This window comes from Filicampus tigris, chromosome 11, assembly GCF_054856515.1.
Source record: "Filicampus tigris isolate MCC_2025a chromosome 11, RoL_Ftig_1.0, whole genome shotgun sequence".
NCBI lineage: Eukaryota > Metazoa > Chordata > Actinopteri > Syngnathiformes > Syngnathidae > Filicampus > Filicampus tigris.
The window spans coordinates 21,240,053-21,262,560 of NC_141227.1; the positions used below are offsets into that span (position 1 = coordinate 21,240,053).

The 22,508-nt window shown below is 41.2% G+C and overlaps 1 protein-coding gene across 1 annotated transcript in view; it reads right to left on the reverse strand.

Moving 5' to 3' along the window:
• Positions 1-22,508, reverse strand: part of LOC147140109 (protocadherin-15-like) — a 216,314-nt gene that overhangs the window by 177,994 nt on the left and 15,812 nt on the right. The gene's annotated exons all lie outside the window — the stretch shown is intronic.

Below are 22,508 nucleotides of genomic sequence, written 5' to 3' on the forward strand. Positions count from 1 at the left end.
ATTCAAGACGAGAAGAAAAACCTGTTGTGGAGCACTTGCCTAACTAGGAACCGACCCCCAGGTACAGCCTGAAGCTCCCATAATCCATATCCATGCCGGATTGGGTTTGTATTTCCCCAGGGGGCGATGAAAGAGTTCCTGCCATTAATATGGTCATGCAGGCGACTCTTCCAGTCCTCCGACCGTGAGGTAGTCAGTGTCCAGTTTGAAGGACTCTTGGGACAGGCTTTTTGATAGACTCAAGGGAAAGTGGAAATGGGGATGATTCAAGTGAGCAGAATACAATCCATGATCCGGCTACCAGAATAGCAAGCCTGACTATTTCGTTTCAAAATCTACATCTGGATATTTTTTCAACCAAAACAGACCCTGAATTGAGGATAGAAGACCTCGGATTTACGGACAATCGGTACGAGAAGTGGACTGCTTAGGTGATTAGATCAGGGGTGTCGAACTCCGGTCCTCGAGGGCCGCTGTGATGCCTTTTTTCCATCTCTTCCCGCTGCAACACACCTGTTTCAAATGATCAGCTCATCAGCAAGTTCTGCAGGAGCCTGATCTTGATCCCGATGGTTTGAATCAGGTGTGTTGGACGAGGAAACCTCTAAGGCATGCAGGGAGGGCGGCCCCCGAGGGCTGGAGTTTGACACCCCTGGATTAGATGAATAGATTCCCATTTTACAGGACCCTTGGGAAGGGGGAGATTCCTATGTTATTGATTACAATGAAGAAGAGAACAATGGGAAGCAAACTTTCAATCCAACGGACGCAGGTTCAAACCTGGACTCATCAACGGTGAGATAGTGAGTTGCATGCCCAGTCTGAAGGAGCTTTAGGAGGCTGTTGTGTGACACCACAGAGAAGGGGAAACTCAGGATGTATTCACACCAGAAAATTACTTTGGTCCAGTCCAAAAGCGGACTTCATTTTTTTTTTTCCCTCGTTTGTTCCAGTTCGTATATTCTGTAAACACATCCCACGTGTGTGATGATTCCTGATCCCATTGGACAGAAATGACTAAGAAGGTATACAGAACACAGACCCGGAAATGGAGGAACACACGGAAGTCCCAAGCGCTGCATTCCTGCTCTGTTTATATGTGCTGTTCTTAGAGCTGCGAAATAATTTTGAGTGTCAAAAGCAGCTCATTCCACGCAGGTTTTATGATGCTGCGTTTCTAATTTTGGAACAGCGTCGGCGAATGCGTGTAGCAACCCGAAGGAGACGTTGTGCTCTGCGTTGCCCTGCCCCGCAACATGCTGGCAGCAGCGCGGCTAAACAGAAGAGTGAGGATCAGGAGGATCAGTATTGGCATTAGCAGCAGCGAATGGCTAATTTTTCCCACAATACCTTGCTATGGTGACTTGCTAAACCCAAATAGGAGCATGTCGCTTTGTATTTGGTGGTATTTACATCAGAAGCTAACCGCAGCAGAGTCCATTTAGGAAGTGGACCGAGACTACATCAAAAATGGGTCCTGTTATGGTCGTCTGGATTTGTTTGTGTGTATTCACACTTGCATAAAAGGTCCGGACCAGTGTGGGAAATGAACCGGTCCGTTTAAAGTGGACCAAACAGTGCGGGTGTGAATACACCTTAGGATGCAGACTCTGGAGTAAGGATACAATCCCCCAGCTTTAAAGACAATTGGTGTTAGAAGTGGAATGGTTAAATGGCTTAATTTTTAGTTTGAAAAGCCCTTTGGTAGGGTGTGATAGACTCCAGATAAGGGAGAAAAGACTTGTATCTCGATTTGGAGCGCATTAAATCCAGGTTTAAATCTGGATTGATGCTACAAGTCCTCACATTTATAGCCATTTAGTAGTAGTAGTAGTAGTAGTATAGTCGTAGAATGGTAAATTAAGGACTCTCCCAAAGACTCGTGATTGACTAAAACGACGGGTGTGCATACGGTGTTTATTTGGTCTTGATTTCAATACACCAAAAAGCTTTTGTTAAGAGATATAAATGCTCAGGTTTCCAAACATTTTACCAGGATGTAGACACCTTGCGTTTTGTTTACGGTCCCCTCTTCGCCCTCTATCCTAGCCGCGACGAGTCCTCTCAGCTCATTCTCTACTAGAAAGTAAATAACAGTGAAAACCTACACCACAAAACTAGCAGGATATTAAACCTTGGAACATTGTAAACAGCAGTGAGGAAAAGCGAAAGTAAAACCGTTGGTGGGAGGGACATAAAAATGGTGAATGGGGTGCATTTATGTTGCGCCGTTCGACAAAACCGCACTCAGGGCACTTGAAAATGCTCATTCGCAAGCACAATGATAACAGCAATTAGAGAGGAGAATGGCAAACGGGGAACGAAACCAGCAACTTGCTGTGGCACCAGCAGAATGTTTCCTTTCCTGAAGTCGAACCACAAACTATATATAACTGTATACATCAATCAGTTTTAACAGCCGTCGTTACAGAGATCAATTAGTTCGTGCTCTTAAATCTACCCTGACAACGCGACTGCTGTTTGTTTCTTCAAAAAGTGCAAGTTCCTGGCAGTGCAAAGGTTTATTGTATTGTATTTTATTTTCAATCGCCTTTTCGGAGGGCCCTCAACATGACCGAAAACCCGCCTATTTTCGCAAGTGCAAAATGTATCTATTTCAGTGGCCCCTCGTAACTCATTTTACTGATCGTCACAAAATTGGGTGGAGACAAGTCTCTAGGCCCCATGACTGAAATCGAACAGGAAGTCGGCCATTTTGGTTTGAAGCAGCCATTTGGGTGATAATTGTATATACGCACACCTACAATAGGTGAAAAGCAGCAATATAAAGACCAGATCAAATCGTTTCTAGTTTGTCCCCACACTTAAAACACATTTGAGGTTATTAAAACAACATTGTACTGTCTGTGTACATGCCCGTTCCTCTAAAACAGGGGTGTCAAACTCGGGGGCCACATTGTAGTTATGGTGTCCCTCAGAGGGACTGTGAACCCGTAGAAATGTATGATTGCCTTATATGATCACATATACACAACAAATAGCTAGTTTTGAAATTAGAATCCAGTAAGTAATTGTTCGTTCAATTATTTGTTCAATTTATTTTAAAAAGGGAGGATTGGTAACAAATAACACATTCCAGTATCTAATATCTCAGTGTTGATAAAAATGAAACATATTTGCAAGAAACATAAAGTTGACGCACATGATTTGCCTTCGCGGCCACATAAAATGAGGTTGTTTTTAATTGTCTTTATGACCTAATTTTATGGTTTGGTAAAATATAATAATATAAAATGCAATTTTTCCTCATTCAAAAACATGTTTGTTGTTCTTTTTTTTATCTGGAACAGATTAGCGGCATTTCCGTTCGTTTCAATGGGGGAAATAATTTTGACATAATAAAAATATCAAACAAAAACAACTGACACATGCACAGCTTGGTGATCAGTGAAAGAAAACCGATATGGGGCACGTGTCATTGTATCCGTGGGACCGCAATGTAAACAATACTGTTTTGGTTTTTTTCCCCTTACTCAGCCGCGTGTCAGGAGTTTAAATATGCAAACAGGAACTCTGTGATGGGCGATGCCCAGCTCTGCATACACAGTCGATGAACCACATGCTGCTTCACCAACGTCATTATCATCTGATCACATGGACCATTTGAATGCCGTCTAGTAACGTTCCGACTTTCAAGCATAGCTGTCGTCTTCCAACTTAATGATACGAGTTTCCACACCGCTGGTGCATTCATGAGTGTGAAGTATTTGGAAGTGTGGGGGCGGGGGGGCTTGGGTGATTCATCCCTTGGGGCCACCCCCGTCCTACGTGCTAATCAGTGACTCTGACGTGTGTGAACCGTCAAGGAGGGAATAAATAACCGTCTCCTCCTGTCACTGTCATGTTAGCAATGTTCAAGACTCCCGGAAGGCTAGAAACCTGAAAACGTCGGTACAGTAAAAAAAAAAAAAAAAAAAAAAGGACACTTTACAGCTTTATCGGAGGGAAATGAAGGACTTTGAGGGTGCGTAGACGCCACCCCTTTGCCGCTCCACTACATTCCTAATTACCTGCCTCACGGTCTTGCCGCTATCTCCACGAGAGGGTATTAGTTCATCTTTGTAGAACTAAGAAAAAGATCTGCATAATCACTCTTCAATAGGTTTTCTCACATTGATATTTCATCCTTAATTACTGGGCTTCTTTGAAATATCACCGATACATGGCCGTTTCTTTTTTTTTTTTTTTTATATACCTTCCTACGTTCAATTGAAGCAGACATTTAATCTTAAATGTTTGAAAGGGAAGGTAGGGAGTTAAGTGTGATTGGAGGAGATAAAATGACTCCGTTTAGAAAAGAAAGGGGAAAAAAAGCACTGTAGTCTATAAAAACAAAGAATGTACTGTTAAGGGGAAAAATGATGAAAATGAAAGTGATTACGTACTGTAGTATCCGTGTGTTGTATGTGTGTCTTTAAGGGGAGTGACCTAGAGCAGCTCCTTGAGAGAGTTCTCATTGTGTATTTTGTTAGCCTAATAGGATAATTGCACGTCATTTTTAGCTTACTGTCATGAAAACTACTGAATAAAAAATATGCTTGCTAACTTTTTTTTTTTTTTATTGTCTGTGTAGATTCTCAGCATTCCAAGTCTTGGTAATCAACCAGATTATTTTTCTCGGTTGAATTTGTTGTTTTTTTTGTGTATGTAAAATGTAGAAAAAATGTAAAAAAAAAAAATGGCATAAGCAATTATGCGATTAAGCTCACAATTCGCAGTTGCCCTGGCGGCCAGTAGAGTTTCGTTCAAAGTCAGTGATAGGCTGTAGCTCACTTGCGACCGCAATGAGAAACCGCATTAAGAAAAGCACATAGAAATTAAGCAAAATACAAAAGGTTTCTCCTTCAGACCTTTTGCATATTTTCAAAAGTAAAACATACAGTACGAGTCATAATTGTCTTCTTCCTTGAGCCTCCTTTCATGTCTATTGCAGCCTCGCCACGTGGTCTTGTTTGCACCCTAAACCCTAAATGGTGTTCTGTTAAATCCTTACGCGTGACAACCGGAAGAAAGCATTTTCCATTTTGTGCATTTTTCTCATTTGGAAGAAGCTCGCCCATTTGCACTGCGAGATAAAGCGGCGGCAGCACACAAAGAAGCAGGTCACATCTAATCTGCGACACGCTCGCGTGCGTCCTGTTGCCGGCGCGTGTACACTCAAGCTTGTTTTGTGTGTGTAATTGCGGTCTGCTGGAGCTAGCATTGTAATTCGCAAATGAACAGCGTCACCGTGAATAAGCTGTGTGAGGAAAGCCTGAATCGTGAAATAGGGTGGTTGGATACTAAATATAGAGGTATTTGGGGCCAGAGTTGGGCGTCCGTCGGCAATTCCGGCTTAAACTTTCAACATTGGCATTTAACAACTCACTGCCCAACCCGGTAAGTTAAATTAATTTAGATTCAGACAGTGAAGTCAACACGTCGATCTTCTTTTAGTGAGGAGCTTTTTGAGGCATATGGTTAATGTGATGGCCATGCTAACGTGTGCTAGCTAACTTGAGAGGTTAGACAACATGCAGACCTTGAACTACACCGCTGAAGTAAGATAAATACATCAAAATAAAAACTAAAACACACACCCTTAGATGCACAGGAATTGTTTGCGTACATTGGAGTTTAAGACTCCGCGTGGATGGAGTGCCACTTATGCTAAATTTACCAAAATAGTGGCATTTTACCCAACCTGCTAAGTTCAATTAATTTCGATTCATCCATTGAAGTCAAGACGTCAGTGTTCTGTTAGTTGTCATGAGGTTTTTCAGGCATATGGTTAATGTAAGAGCCATGCGGTGCTAACTTTGCTCATTAGCCAACATGTAGAACTATACCACTGAAGTAAGCTAAATACACTAAAATATTTTTTTTTTAAAAAAGAAAACTCCGCCCACTCACTTTTATTTAAATACTTTAAGAACATTTAATGTGAGAAAATACTGTAACCTTAGATACACTAATAGATTTAATGTTTGCTGAAGGTCACTTGAACTTCTGCCAAAGTTATCTTCTGTTAAGATACTTGTACCTTTCCTCAAGTTTCGCTTTCAGGTACTTTCTACAAGACTGCTAAGTGCTTTTGTGAGCTATTAAGCCACCTCAACACAATTGCATGATGGCCCTGCACCTAAACCGATGTGAGTATTAGGAGAACTTTCACCTTAAAGCACCGCCATGGAGATGTTCTCTCCAAACTGGAAAATAGCCAGCATTGATCATCGCTGCTCGGCGCGAGATGAAATAAAACCCAATGGATTACTTTAGTCTTTTTACTTTGACTTTGGGCTTTAATAGCCTCGGCTGTAATTATCCGTACTAAATGGGAAGATGGCCGCGGCCCCTCTCTTGCGACGCCGTCTCATTTGCCCAAGCCACCCTCACTTCTTGGGAGTTGGAATGTGGCTGTTTTCTCGCTAGTTAAGTGTCTCAATGGCTTTTACTGACCATTAAAGCCCATCAGCCGCCGCGCGCGTTAATAATAAGGGATGTCGCCGCTTTAATGGATGCCACCCCTGGTCCGAGCAGGTCAGACTGTAGCCTGTGCGCTGAATTAATAAATAAAGGGTAGCTGCTTCGGCACCTTTCTGGTGAACGACGCATCAGGCTAATAACTAACTCACTAATGAATAGTTCATGTTTGCGGAGACTGGCACGTCTCATTAAACTTTTAGGCAGGAAATAGTAGCTGAGTTTAAAATGTCATCTGACTCAGCGTGAATCACAAAACATGAACATGACATTAAAAATAGCCATTACGTCGCTTTTTTTTTTTTTTTAATGACAACTACAGTTAAGCGATTGACTATTCTTCTAGCTAGATTCCAACTAATTATCAATACAATTTAGTTTTGATTAAAATGTTGAGGTTTGTGTAATACATTTTTTCAAAATTACATTACAGTAGATTTTTTAATTTTTTTTTTTAATTGTTTTAGCGTTGCTCTTCAAAGTGATAAAGTGGCTACTCAAATGAAGTCAATGGTTCACAAAACTGCTCCGCAAAGAAAAAACAAAAAAAAGATTAATATGCATCTGAGGTGCAGGTATTATTTTTGTCCACTTGGCATCGCCATTCTTATTCAGGAATACGGTCGTATCTGTGACTGAATGTCTGTGGCTTTAAAAGGCGGGCTAACCTGCCTTTTATGCACTTTGGAGTAACAGTTCGTGTGGAAAAAACGATTGCAACAAAATACGATATAGTGAAAAATCCGCAGTATTAAATAGATATGTAAAATTTTAAAATCTTCAAAGCGGTGAAACCTCAAAAAGGGCACTTCGAGCCCACCAAAAAAACAAAATCTTGGTGGGTTACAGGTGTTTAAATAAGGAGCACTGTAGTGTATAAAACAAGCTCAATTTTTTTTATCTCATAAATTGGGACATTCGCAAGTCAAGGTGCCACTGTAAATTGGTTGTTTAATCTGATGGAATCCCTTAATAAAAAATGTTCTAGAAGAATATGTTCCCAATTCCTTTCATTACACTCAAAATGTACTATAATTTCATTCAACGGCGTCATTTTGTAGAAGTGAAACCACCGTCTGGCATTCGGGGCAAGTAGACCCAAACACAAAATAGAACAGCGGACAGGCAGGAACTTATGAGCCACTTACGACCAATTAAACAAAGAAACAAAAGAGCCAACTAATTAAACCGGTGGCATGGGCGAGGACGGCCCAAACTGCACCAGACGCTGACAAGCAGGGAACTTGATGAGTTAAGTCACTGCTGGAAACCCAACAAAAGATTAACAATAAATGAGTGAGTAGAAGTGGAGGGCAGACTCGGGGTATTTGCATGGATAAGACACAGGTGGGAGACGCAAGGACAGAGAGGCGAGGTAAGGCGCTGAGTGATAGACGCGGAGGGGGGCTGGGAGGGCCGGCGAGACCTAGCTGAGAATAACAATCAGGCAAAAGAGACGAGGCACAGAGGGACGCAAGGGAATGGAGCCAAGAAAACTCAACTGTTGGTATCGCAACCATCCATCCATTTTATGCAGCACTTGCCTCATACTTAAAGCAGGAATCAACCCAAACATTTTTTTTTCCAAGAATATGTTCCCAGCAGGCCCACTAGTTGAAACACAGCATTTTGATTCATATTGCGTTTGCGGAATATGAGTTAAGCAGCAAAATTCACCCGATTTTAGCCATCTCAGGGGGCGGCCATTTTGTCACTTCTCTCGACTGAAAAATGACACCTCAGGGCTCAGGTAGCGACAGAAAACAGCAGTTGCGATGTCATTTTCAGTCGACGGAAGTCACAAAATGGCCGTCCACGGAAATGCCCAAAAAACGGTTGACTTTGCTGCTTAACTCATATTCCACAAATGCGTTATTAATCAGAATGCCGTGTTTAGACTTGTGCATCAAATATATTATTGAAAAAAAAAAATGTTAAAAAATATACAGTACTTCATTTAAAACATACAGTAAACATATAATTCAATCAAATGTAAATAATCTAACAGTTTCTAGCATCGATTCAATGGGGATTGTGTCTGGCGTATGCGCCCACCAAGGGGGAAGTACGATGCATCCTGATGTACTACACCTACATTGACCATGAAACGCGGAACAAGACCGTGGCAACTTTCATTAAAATGCCCAACTTAGCAGCATTTGTTCTGAACAATCCATTTAGGGGATTTAGAATCACTTTACATTGACAAACAACCTTTCGTGTACATTTTGAAAAGGAGCGGATGAGCCCGAGGGAAAAAAAAAAAGCCGGAATTATTGCATTGCAGGTTTCATGAAAAGGATCACGAATGCCACTTGAGGCTGCCGCTGCACACTGTCTGCTGCAACTTCGACCCCCACGCGCATTCAATCTGTTGATCGAGGCTATAGCGAAGAACAAATTAATTTATTGGCAGCATTACAAATGCAAACACGCGTGCCGCTGCTCAGTCAATGCCGAGGGCGTGTCGCTTCGTTTAAGGCTATTGTCGATAAACGAGTGGAAACGAGCCACAGTCAGCGGCGGTTTCTGGCATGCGCAATATGTGCGAGCGCGCAGAGCAGCATTTCTTTACTGTATCGATACGCAGCATGAATGTCATCTTTGTAGCTCTATATAAGTATCAGGACTCCACTTGACAACGGCCGTCGCGTTTGCGAGCCGCCCTGGCGGCGCCCGCAAAGTGATAACCTTCGCCGGGGAACGGGAGGTGAATTAACCGTTTTCTTTCTGCAAACGGCCCAGGTGAATAAATGCACTGTGAAATAGGACGGAACGTACTGAGACCCCCCCCCCCCCCCCACCCCCCGTTGCGAATGAAATTGGAACATTACAAGTGGGAGTAAAGGGAGAGAAATGTCACCGTTATACATATGAGAAAGATACTGCAGGTCATGCAGACGGCTTGGATTTGAAATAAACAATGGAAACGGACCAGAACGGGCTGCGTGTGATCCGATAATCATCTGACATGGTGAAGCAGCATGAGGTTCGTTCTCCGAGGCCATTCTTGTGCCCATGTTCCAGGTAACACTACACGCAATTGTTAATTAAAACAGAGGATAGGATCGTTTGTAGATTACGGTCAAAGCATATTAATTGGAGGTGCAACGACTTATCGATTACCAAGTTAATGAACAAATATTTTTGATAACTGATTTAGAAGCACCGTTAAACTTAAAATTGTCCAATAAAAATTATCAAAAATTTTTGGGCTAATGTTACAGGCCAAAACAATAACTGAATCATAATCAGTTTATGTGTGTGCATTTTCTGCACTGTCAGTTTGTGGACATTTTTATCTGATTCATCAATTGATCTGGACGATCGACGGATAAATCGATTAATAAAATTACTAGTTTCAGCCCTAATAATAATAGAATAATTCTCAATTATGTTATTATCCATCCATCTTTTTTCTAAACCACTTATCCTCATATCATAAGTAATCAACCAATGATTTAATAAAATTAATTTTAATTCCAATGATCATGCAAATTGTGCGTTTATTTTATTGTTGCCAATAATTCAATTACTTTAATGATATAAATAAATACTGATTGAATACAAAGAAAATGTAAATACATTTTAACCAACCCATTTTAGGGAAAAAACAAAGACTACTAACTAAATTCCTAAGAAGCTGTTGTAGGCCACAGCTCACACTCACACACAGACTAACACCCTAACTTCAGTTCCTGACATCACTCACTAAACCACGTCACTTAAAGGCACACATCCAACACAGATACTACAGTACCGACAATAATTGCACTTTACAGCATTATAAAATTGTCCCTAACCGCAGTTCAAAAGCAGTTTGAGAGGCTTTATCCATCTGTGACGTGAAGTTTCTCAAAACTGGACCTGCTACGACCGCCTCTGATCAAAACAGTCAACTCGGAGCGCAGCCGTTCGCGCAAAGACAGAGAAATCTGACTCTGGTGTCAGGTTGTTGAACACTGTAATCTTCCACTTGATGCTTCCCAATGCCAAAGACAGTTAGGGCACCCTTCAAAACTTGATTTAAACACTTTTGAAGTTTGATTACAAAATAATGGGCGCCTTCCGTTTTTTCCTGCGAGGCCCCTCCAAAGTCATTTTTTGAATTGGTGACCACTTCAACATGCTTTTATGTGAAAACCCCATTTTTGGGGTGGCCTTGCCCTTTTACTTCAACACTTCCTTGACTAAGTGCTAGAGTGGCCATCTAACAATTGGAAGATTGCTACTTTGACTTCTTCCGTAACATCGGGCCTCGTGCGGTTGCCATGCCGACCAAATGACTACTCCAAACCCCGCCGCAACAACTGGCGCTCTTTTTTTTTTTCTTTTTTATTATTGTTTCCGCTACGGCGTAATCATAATGTAAGCAAGCCCGCATGCTAGGAAATGTGCCGTTTGATGGATGACTATCCCAGTATATGAATAAAAACATTCCTGTCCAGCTGCACAGAATTTCACCGAAGTAAGAAAGTCATTTTCTCTCCACTAGTGTTTCCGTGACCCACCGTTAAGGTAATGGCCCTCGACACATCTCCCCTTTTATTTCATCTTTCCTGCGCAAAACGATGACGCCCGCAAAACAAGCGGCCAGGAAATAAAATGGAACTTTTTTTTTTTTTCCATTTAATTGCACCTCTCAAATGAACTTCAAAGTGACAAGTAATTCCCTGTCTTCAGCGGCGTTTGCCACACACCCCTCCCCCCTCCACGCTAAAACCTTGTCCTCGGCCCCCTTTGAGCCTGTCATGTTCTAACACTTCCCAGGCTCCTTTCCTCAGTGGGATTAATGGAATATTTGATACAAAGTGAGGGTAAAGTATCTCAGAAGCACACTGGACCTTTTTGGTCATTTTACCATTTCATTTTTTTTATTTTTTTATTTTTTTTTCAACAAATAAATGCTCTCAATGACACGTTTTGGATTTGGAATTTCGACGCTGCGTTGTATTTTATCAAATACAATACAATTGTTCATTTTACTGAAACATGTATTTATGAATAGCAAATTTAGAGGTACTGTGCTGGTAATTCTGAAAATAACACACTTAGAAATCCACAACTAAGTGGATGAGTTGCCTGTAGATACAATACAACTTTATTTATGTAGGCAAAGCACTACTTTTGTTTAAATGACAACATAGTCCCTTAGCAGCAAGATGCCATAAAATGACCTTGACAGTGATGCCTCAAAACATCATCTTTCCCCATTGAAATGAATGGAAATCCCTTTAAGACATTGAAGAACCACCCCACCCACCCCCCCCTCAAAAAAAATTGGAATGTGTCTGTAACACTATTTAGAGAATTATTGGAAAAGTATACAAGTATTTAGAAAAATTAAATAGAATGTTTGCTCATCATGATTAAGTCATTGCTACTCCTTCATGTGTATGCAACTTGGCCACCAGGGGCAGTATAACACAGTCATGCAGACACAAACCAAGACGAGTTTCACAGCTTCTGTAAGTGGCAGTTAGCTTCAGTAATTTTAGTCGTGTTTCGCAGAGGATAAAGAACATATGCCTGTGAGTATTGTTATATTGTCTGTGTTCAAATATTATTTATAGTGGGTTATTCCACTGTAACTGTTATCCGTTATCTCTTCTATTGCGTTTTACATTGTGTGCTAGCATTAAGATAGCAGAAGGCAAAGTTGGTTTTGTTTTAGACACAAAGCGTATTTCCCTTTGTTTTATGTTAAGTGTGACAGTAAACTTCAACTTTTTTTTCCCCCCAAACTGCTCGCTACCTGCCACCCTTACTCTAAATTGTCCCTAGGTGTGAATGTCTCTCGTCCAAGTCAGCTAGGCGAGGCTCTGCCGTTCAAGCAGTGAAGCAATTTCAAAGCAGACAAAGTGACAGCTGAAGTTGAAGAAGTAAAAAAAAAAAAAAGAAAAAATTTAAAACGGTGCAGAAGAAAATATGAACTTGTGCAATGTCTCCAAGTTTTTCCCACCGCTACAAAAACACAGATTGCGGGTCAAATGTAGACCTTGCATCACACATCCGTGGGGGTGAAACGGCTTGTTTGGTAAACCTCATCTCAGGAAAGCACACACACACACACACACACAAACACAAGCTGATGAATCGCGACTGAGGAAGGGGGAGCGGGGAGGGGGGGGGGAATCTCCCGAGCAGACGAGCTGAAAAGAAACATGACGTTTGTTGATTTTCAAAAGGTTCACTTGTGGACTAAAGTCAGACACGGCTGAGGTCAAACAATTCCAGATGTAACCTTATACAGCCCAAGGGATCATATACTATATGATGCTTCATTTTTTTTTTCTTCCATGCTTTTTCTTCGGCTTTTTTTTTTTTTTTTTGCATCACCAAAGGAAGCCGCTACAGATAGCTACAAAGCAAAGTGATCATACAATATCAGGGAGAAAGCGAGACATGGGAGCAAGGTTTCCTTTCTTATCCACACACGAAAAGAAAACTATGCTGAAGTCTCACATTAATGTCCGACTTACTTAAGGACTGATTAAACGGCTAAGTATGTTTTGGATTGGGGGAATAGTATAGGTTGATTAAACGGCAGGATGACAAAGGAGTTGAACGACGTTAGCGGGACGTGACTGACATTTACGGTTACATTCATTTACCGGGTTGATTTACATTATAACCACCCCCACGACAAGTCTCTCCACCCATCAAATGATCGACCAAGGCTGGGCGAAGATCCAGAGCCCCTTTCAAGCGTGTCCTCTACAAGTTAAAAGGCTTTTGTTGCCTTTGTGGCGCTCGTTTTCCCCCTCCACGCTCCGGGCTCTGTTCTTGTCGCAACTCTCGAGTCCCGCCCCGTTGTCATGGTAACAAAATCTGAGCCAGGGGCTCATTTCAGCAAGACAAGATATAAGGTGCTGAAGTGTGCTATAATTCTTGATCGTTTTTAAATTACGGAGGGAACAAAAACGCACATGTCCTCTTTAAATACTCGCAAATTTGTGTTGTGTTTCAGATGTAAGCTGATCCACAAATATTGAAACTCCAAATCCTCCAACCGAATTGCTAATAACGTGACTCCAAAGTATGTCGAGTAATATTTTTCTGCGGAAGAAGGTCTCAGTCGCAAGAGATCGTCCCACTTTCCCTCTTGTGTTGTTTGGAGATTTCTCTTGGCCGCTAAATTACTCATGCGATGAATACGTCGCCTCTTGTTCTACACCAAAATACGATGAACGCATCAGCCTGCCAGAACAGATGTGACAATTGCAGGGTGTTAAATATTCAAACGTGGCCTAATATCTGAAATGGAAAGACGAGGCAGATTAAGCCCACAGTGGAATAAAATCAATTCACAACCCATGAAAAGTTAAAAGGCTTTTTACGCGTTAAACTGGCAGGTCTATATTGTATTTTATGAAAAATTCATTTACAGATCCCATACCTTTTGTATTTTATAAAGACAGAATAATGGCAACAAATTAGATTTTGAAATGAAACTATTTATAAAGTTATTCAATTAATCATTAAATTATTACATTTAAAATGACAATACAATTCAAAATATTGTTACAAATCTAAAATACAAATTTAACATTAAGAATATTTTTATTTTATATATGTTACACTATTAATAACATTAGATATGAAAATGTAAAACCAGTTTTCAATATTTGTTGAAAAATATTAAAATGTGGTTAATTTTAAAAAAACCAGATTGACTATATTTGAAGAAAAATACCATAATATAATGATAATCCTTGAATTATTTTTAAAAATACATACTGTATATATTTTAATCAATATTCATATTTGATGTATAGATAGGTGATGTATATTTTGAAAATGTGTATTCATGTTTTACAAAATACATATTTAAATCGTGTTTTTATGCAATTATACTTCAAATACATTAATATAAAATACAAAAAAACACAAACAAAAAAACATTGAGACGTAATTCTTTAAAAATGTAATAATGCATTAAACTAACTCGGAAATATTTTGAAAATAGTAGTAAAAATAAAAAGTAAAAACCTGTTTCATGATTTAGCCTGGCGTCAAGACAAACAAGGTCAAGGAAAATTAATCCGTTCAGTCAACTCACCAAAGGAGTAAATATTTCCTAATCTGCCACGCAAATATTTATGCTTATGGTCCCATAATCATCGTATGTTAATTCACTTGGTACCGCATTTTTGAAAAACTGCTTGCCATCAGCCGTGCGTACATAAAAGAATCACCCCCCCCCCCTTAATAACTTTGCCCCATTTGTGGGTTAAACAATAATGATGCCTTCACCTGTGAGAGGCGAACCAACGTTGACTTGCTATGGTAGGAATGTGCTCCTGCTCGTTCCACGGACATTACCCTGAGGCCGAGCGAGCAGCTGTAGTCTTGATATGCATTTATTGATTCCATTTAGCTAAACATCAGCTCGGGGCCACTTTTAATTGGTGGCCACGGGAACTTTTGCACATCTGGGGACAACAGAAATCATTACAATACATACTGTACAATACATTAGAATCTCCCAAATCGGACAGAAAAGGAAAAACAAAAAATCTGCCTCTACAACTTTTATTCTTAAAATGATTTCTAACTGCTAAGTGGAGAAATTCGGTGTGACCTTGACTTGCAAGTGCCCCAACATATGAGTTTCGAGACAGAGCCATCACTTGTGGACTTGAGGAAAAAAAACTGAGCTTCAGATACAGTTGATAGAAATGAAAATAACGGAGTGATCAAGATGCCGTGATGCCCTCGCATGTGGGCAAGGAGAGCCACGTTTGCCGATGCGCTTTGACATATTTGTTGAACGGTCAAACTCACAAATAGGCCACAACTCACCCCTAGAAGCTCGCACGCAGACTTAACGCGTGACACAGCTCTCTTGATGCCACTCACTAGGCCACAAAGTTAAACGAAAATACTACAGTACGGTAATTGCCTTTTCCAAAACAGATTTCACTGTTTTGTTTTTATACGATGTGGCATTTTTCAGCCCCTGAATGAGATTCGAGCCCAGAACCTTTGCCTGCGAGACCCACGGGGGTAATCAATCATGCAAACTCCACACAAGAAGGTCAGAACAGATTTGAACGGGGAACCTCAGGACTGCGAGGCGGACGTGAAAACCGCCAGCGCATCATGCTGTCTTCCAATGTTAAGAGTAAAATGGAAATACAGTGAAAAGAAAGTGTACATGATAAATGGTAATGTTTGGTCATGCCCAACCAATTACAATAAAACAGTTGGCCTAAAACTTTAACACCAAGTACCATCTCCAAAAAATACTCATCTCTCTAAGTACCACCATAATGACTAACATAAAATAAATGAATGCAGAAAGCTTAAGTGTTCATCCAAAACGGGAGCGGTTTTACTGCTAAATGGTAAGGCAAGGGGAGGCCGCTTTATTTTCATATATTTTTTTGGATGATGAAGGGGCGAGGATTTGAAAATAAATAACTGTTTGTAATTTGTTGTCCGTTCTGGGTGCTAAAGAAAAAGTAGCACATTCTTCTTTGCGTTGATTTTTTTTCTTAGTTTTGGTTCTAATTCCGGTTAGAGCGCCCCTTGCGGTGGAAGAAAAATCCACAGAATAGCCGCATCTTTATATAAGCCGCATTTTTCAAAACCTGAGAAAAAAAAGTAGCGGCTTATAGTCCGGAAAATACAGTACACTTGGGGCCAACTTCAGTTCATTTTTTGTTTGCGTTTCGCTTAAATTAGAGTATATGCAAATGTATTTTACTAAAAGGTAAAAAAAAAGAAAAAAAAAAGAAAAATCACTGTACATGAAAAGTTAAAAAAAATGGTTTTGTAATATCTTTAAAAAAAAATGTAATTCAGTGTTTTTTTTTTCCATGTACCATTATAATAAAATATATTTTTTTAAATGCATGGCGTCGCTGTCCTGGGAAAAACACGCATGTCCAACTTTGTCATTCTTTTTGTCTGTAACGCGGAATCAACAATACCAATAACCAACCAATAACAAAACTTTTTTAAAAACTGACAAATGTTTTCAGAGGACAACAACAACATGATGAATCTAGCACTCATTGCGTAGTTCTCTCTTAACACTCCTTGTTGAGGGTTGATCCCTGCAAAAAAAAAAAAAAAAACCCAGTCAAAACCGAGTCACTCCTCTGATACTCGCTGAACTGAAGTTTTGAATTTGAGTTTTGTGTACTTTACTTTCAACTTCAGCAGTTTCATTGTATTTTATCATACAATGCGACAGCAAAAGGTGTTCTTCTATGCCCCTTTCCCGAAGGGACGGAGTTCCTAACTGTAAAGAGTTTTCAAATGTTGGAGAAATGAAAGCCGCATGCGCGACATATTGTAGTGTGGAAAAAAAAAAAAAAGCGAGGCGGGGAGGACAAGACGAAGGAATGCAACAAATCAGCATTGCATCCACAAAGCGTCGCCTTTTAATATTCACCGCAGGTCGGCTCCTGATTCATTTGGAGACTGTTGGCATTGGCGCGCGGAGATAACTTACACTATATGCAATCATCTCCCTTCATGCTTCGGCGGAGAGCAGGACACAGATTTCTTACAGCGGGTCCAGCTTTGCTCTGGCGAAGGCGGCTTGGAGTTTGAATTAACGGCCCAAGCTCAGGAGAAACTCCGGCTTGCAATCTTATTGACCGTTTTGACGTTTACGGCCAGTGAGGAAAATGAGGAACGGGATCAATTAGCACGGTTTGCGGCTTCCCAATCGGCTCCAATCCATCACGATTATGTCGAAGTAGAACTGAGTTTTATGAGCTCGCAAGATCATACGGAAAGTTTTTTTTTGGGGGGGGGGGGGGGGGGGGTGAATCTGATTCCGGGGTCTTATCTCATGGCTCGCAAATGAGCTACTACTCACCCCACCCGAGAGGTGTGCCGACACGAGGACGGCTTTCGTTACCATGGCGACCAGGGGCAGAGTTACGGGGTGGCTGCTTGTGCACCCGAGCCCCCATGAAGACAAAGTAAAAGCAATGTGTTGTACTGTCACTCGTGAAGGCAGTGATTTGCCACTCTGTGTTGCACATTCTAAAAACATGCAGTACTAATTAAACAGATTGTAAATATCTAAATGGTTTGCGCATCATAATTCAATTGTGCTATTCCTGCCCCATGGCCACCAGGGGGCTGTATAGACATACTCCACTTTAATTTTGATGACAGAGAGATGAAGACCTTTGCAACTAAGCTATCTTAATTGTTTTCCGCAGAGGATAAAGAACATATACCGGTTTTAGTTTTATGCTCTGTCTGCATGTGTTGCTACCTTGTGTTCGAATCTAAGTTGTGTGAAGGTTTATCTATTGTGATATCAATACTAGTTCCGGTAGCCTATCTATGGCTTTTCCCATTGTATGGTAGCATTAAGCTAGTTGAGTGGTTTGGACAAAGTGCAATTCTCAGTTTTATGTTTAGCAGTAAACTTCAATTGAGAGTCGGCTATTGCGTTTTTTTTTTTGTGGACCGCACTGAACTTAAACATTAAATCCCCCTCTTTCCAAAAATTTCAGCCTTTGCTTTTTGAAACTTGCATTCTTCTACATAGCCAGGTTATTTGCATTCGATTCATAGTCCAGCGCTAATTGCGATTGCAAATCTCGGATTTTGCATCAACTGGTTTCTGATCAATGGACTGAGCACAGCAGCAAACAACAAACTGATCTACTACTCTGACTTTCAGGATGCACCAAGTGACCCAGAAGGTGCATCGCTTACTCGGCCCGGAACGAGCACAACACTAAATCCACTTGAAGTGCAGTGTCACGCAGCGGAGCACCTTATCTTCCAAATGATTTTCGTCTGAGTGCAAACAACCGCCTTCGTCAAGAAGCAACACAGGTCCGACAACAAGCACTTGAAAGCTGATACGACCTGCCTCTGTCAATGTTTGTCAATTTAAGAAGACACGGGCACGGTCATCAGCGGCGGCGGGGAAACAAACGGCGCACCTGCACTCGCTCGCGTCCTTTAAGTGGGCGGCAAGATGCTCGCACCGTCGAGTGCGGTGAAGGATGAGCCCGGATACTCGTCTCGCACGGCATCCGATATATGGATTCTCCCCGCGTCTCCTCGTAGTGGAGTGCGGAAAAAAAAAAAAAAGGAAAATAATGAAATGCAAATGAGCAGCGACTTCTAAGTTTTGGAAGGCAGGCAGCCTCGCCGGAATCGTCCTCCTGCAACCACTTGTAAACTTTTGCACTCGAGTGCGAGCGACTCTTCAAAACTTATTTGAACGACTCCTCCAATGGATTTCCTTTGTGGCTCCCCAGCGGTTACTTCCTTTGTGCTCATTTCCATTCTCTCTTTCAATAAAAGGGAGGATTAGAAAAAAAAAAAACAAAGCCTTGATCACATCTACCTGAAATGGAGCTTGCCGGTTTTTTTTGCTTCCCCACCGCCCCCCCCCTCCACCCTTTGGCGAATCAGTCACCCACGCCGGCCCTGGACGCAATACTGCAGAGCATTGCAATTTCATGCACTCGGGACAGATAAATCTTTCCACTCGGCCGACCATAAATCTTCAAGAGGACGCTGAACGGCCACACAGTGTGCCACGACTGCACCTGACGCCATTGAGAGAGAGAGAGAGGGGGGGAAAAAAATCCCTTTGAAATCAGGGATGCACCAGAGCCGCTCCGACATCTCTTAATTTCCAGCCCTGCTGCAAATGGGTGAAAATGAAGGAGCCGCATGGGGCGCCCATAACGACTCGAGGTGGTGCTTAGTGCATGAAACAAACACACAAAGCAGCTTCCATCAGGATGCCGGAAGGTCAAACCAAAGGAATGTCATCAGCCTGCTCAATTTGGTTGTGAAGAAATACTAAAAAAAAAAAAAATTAAAAAAAAAAGCATCCAGCGTGTACACATCATAAAGCCGTGTTAACGTAAACACAAACAAACCACCTTCACGTGAGGCTCATCAATAGTGTTAGCTAGCATGCTAGCGTAAATGACAGTGGCTGGGTATAATCATTACTCTTTTTTTTTTTTCCCCAGATAAAGTTCATCCGACGATGACAAGTTAACATGACCACATTATATACTAAGCAAGTGTTTAAGACACAAACTATGATTTTTTTTCTCCCAGTTTAAAACAGTCGTCAGGTGTCATACTTCAATCAAAATATACAAATATTTTTTTAGGTTCCGGTTTTGTCTCATAAAAATTAGAAGCTGCTCACCACTCCCCATGCTGCGGAGTAAATGTAAATGTAGAGTATGGCTTCCGTTACTATGACGACCGTTGTTGCAATGAGGCAAGTGACGACTTGCCTTAAAGGGGATGTCAACCCAAATATATATTTTTTCAAGAGTATGTTCTATGCAAGCCCATTAGTTGAACAAGGCATTCTGATAAATATTACGTTTGTGAGATAAGAGTTAATCCACCCGTTCAAAATGGCCGTCCCCAGAGATGGCTAAAAACGGGTGGATTTTGCTGCTTAACTCATATTCCACAAACACAATATGAATCAGAATGCTGTGTTTCAACTAGTGGGTCTGCACAGAACATATTCTTGAAAACAATATATATATTTGAGTTGACTTCCGCTTTAAGCATCATTTGGATGTTTTCACTCTTCCCCCCCCCCCCCCCCCATTCGTGAAAACAGCACTTCATCGTCCGGCCGTCAAATCACACATTCCAAATAGCACTCACATTATTACATCAACAAGGAGAAAAGAAAAAAAAAAGTATGCTAATAACGCTAATGCTAATCCGTACAGTGAGTAGGGACCGAGATCCAGACAGTAGGGATGTGCCTATAGCTACTTCAAGTTGACGGAAAAGCACTTTTTTTCCCAATTTGACAATGATATGGCCTTACTAAATAAAGCTTATCCCAGCACCAAGGCTAGCCATATGCCCAACAGCTCACTTTAAGATTCGTTTTCAGAAAAAGCCAGATTAGGTATGATAATGTGGTTGTTCCATTTCACACTTGGTGTGTGGGCGGGCACTCGAGAGACTCAACTATTTGTATACAAGTCAACGTCCCATAGCATGTCCCTTTTAAAATTCGATAAAATTAGCCACCCGGTTCCTCCCAAGCGAGCGTTGATCAGGCTCGATCCCACTGCGCAAACCGTGACAACGGGCTGCCTATTGAGCAAGACACGGGCGGAATATCAATGGCGTCTTCACAACTGGCCTGAACCGAGCTGCTGTTCATCTCTTATTTCCCCAAACGTGAGCGCGCGTGGAAAGAGGCGGCCCGGGCCCTGACTGATCAAGACATCCTGCAGCAAAAAAAAAAAAAGAAAAAAAAAAAAAAAAAAAAGAAGCTTTTTAAGGATTCCACGCACACGTGTAGCGTGCTTACACCCGCCCCGCCCCCACCCACCCCCCTCAAAAAAAAAAAAAAAAAAAAAAACCTGTGGCTACAGCTCAGCGGGGTTCTCATCAGCTAAATCCACATCAGAGAAGAGGGGGTATGTGAAACACATCCTTCAAGAACAGGATAACAGGATCACGGGGGCTTTATTCATTGGAAAGGAGAGGCGATGTTACGCGCAGATACGCTAACAGTATTTGGAATTTCATCCTATTAGATAAGCTCCTGTCAGTTTACGGCAACCTCGGTAATACCGACGAAAAGGCAGGTATTCGGGGATACAATTGGCCAAAAGCAGAGGAGTATAAAATGGGGCCTTTCATACTTATAGTTCACTTGGCGTTCACGCTGACAATTTTCAAAAGTGGACCGAAACAGAGAGGCACAGATAGCGGGTTTGATTAAGACGTATTGTAGTACGACCGGTTTGTCAGTGCCTTATCGTTGCTGCCGGGCAAACACCTTATATGTCCAAATATGGTCAAGTTGGTATTTTTTCACCAAATCAATACTATTGGTCCGTCCCCTCCGTCGTATGTTATTTTCCGCATTACTTCACACCGTTTGTGTAAAATGCTAGCGCACGTTGTGTTTGCCAGCGTGTGATGTCACATCATATCGTCGCTGTCATGTGAAAAGCATTTATGCCCATATTTTTTCAATTTTCTTATTTTTTCGTTAATGGTATTTCCGCGTTACAGACATCACATTAACGTGATTTTTTTTTTTTTACCCCCAAAATTGGACATAATTGTTTTTCACAGGACAGTGACGATATGCTAGCTAATAACGTTGATGAGCCTCATGTGAAGGTGGCTTGTTTGTGTAGAATAATTTAACGACTGTCATTTACAATATGTGACATTGGTTCCTGATTGTGTACATTCTAGAGGTGTGGTGTTGATGCTTTATGAGCCTCGCTATTATAAAGTGCTCTGTCACCACCTTGTGTCAACTATACACCATTACAAAGTCCTTTTCAAAGGGGGCATCTATTTGAGGGGGCTCGTTGTGATTGTCGGCAAAGGTCAAGTTGACGATCTGTGTTATTGGGCCAGTAAACTCCAGACGAAGTTCATGCCAGTTAACTATTACTACGATGGTGACCTTTGAGTGCATTCAGGATGTTCAGTCAGGGCTAAATGCGTGTGCACTTTAACTTTTATGCCAGGACTATTTTTATGGGTTTTCTTTCCTGAAAAAGCCTCACTTTCTTTGGCAGACGAGCTCGTGAATTTTTAATTGTGCAGTCGGTGTGTGGGTTAGGCAAGTGATTCACAAAGTGTGGCACACATGCCACTAGTGGTACACCGCGTATTACTGAACAGTCAAATCGTGCTTTTTTTTTTAACAGTTTAGTTGTATTTAACTTTTAAAGACAGCAATTTGATTTTAATCTATTAAAACTATTTTCAAATTTACTCTTTTTGTAGTACATTTTAATTTCGTTTTATTAATTTATCTATCACACACACACATAAAGTGAAAGCTCCGTCTTGTTTTTGCTGAACACTTGTGCCGACTATGCAACTGGATATTTATTTATTTTCGTTGGTACTTGTCAAAAGTTATGCAACTTTTCCGCCTTCAAAAAAAAAATTGCCAAAAAAGAATTTAGGTCCAACAATAAAACGTCCAAGTGTCATGGATGGTGCCTTTTGTTGCATCACATTTTCTGGCCCGGATGAGAGCAGGTCAATAATTTCTT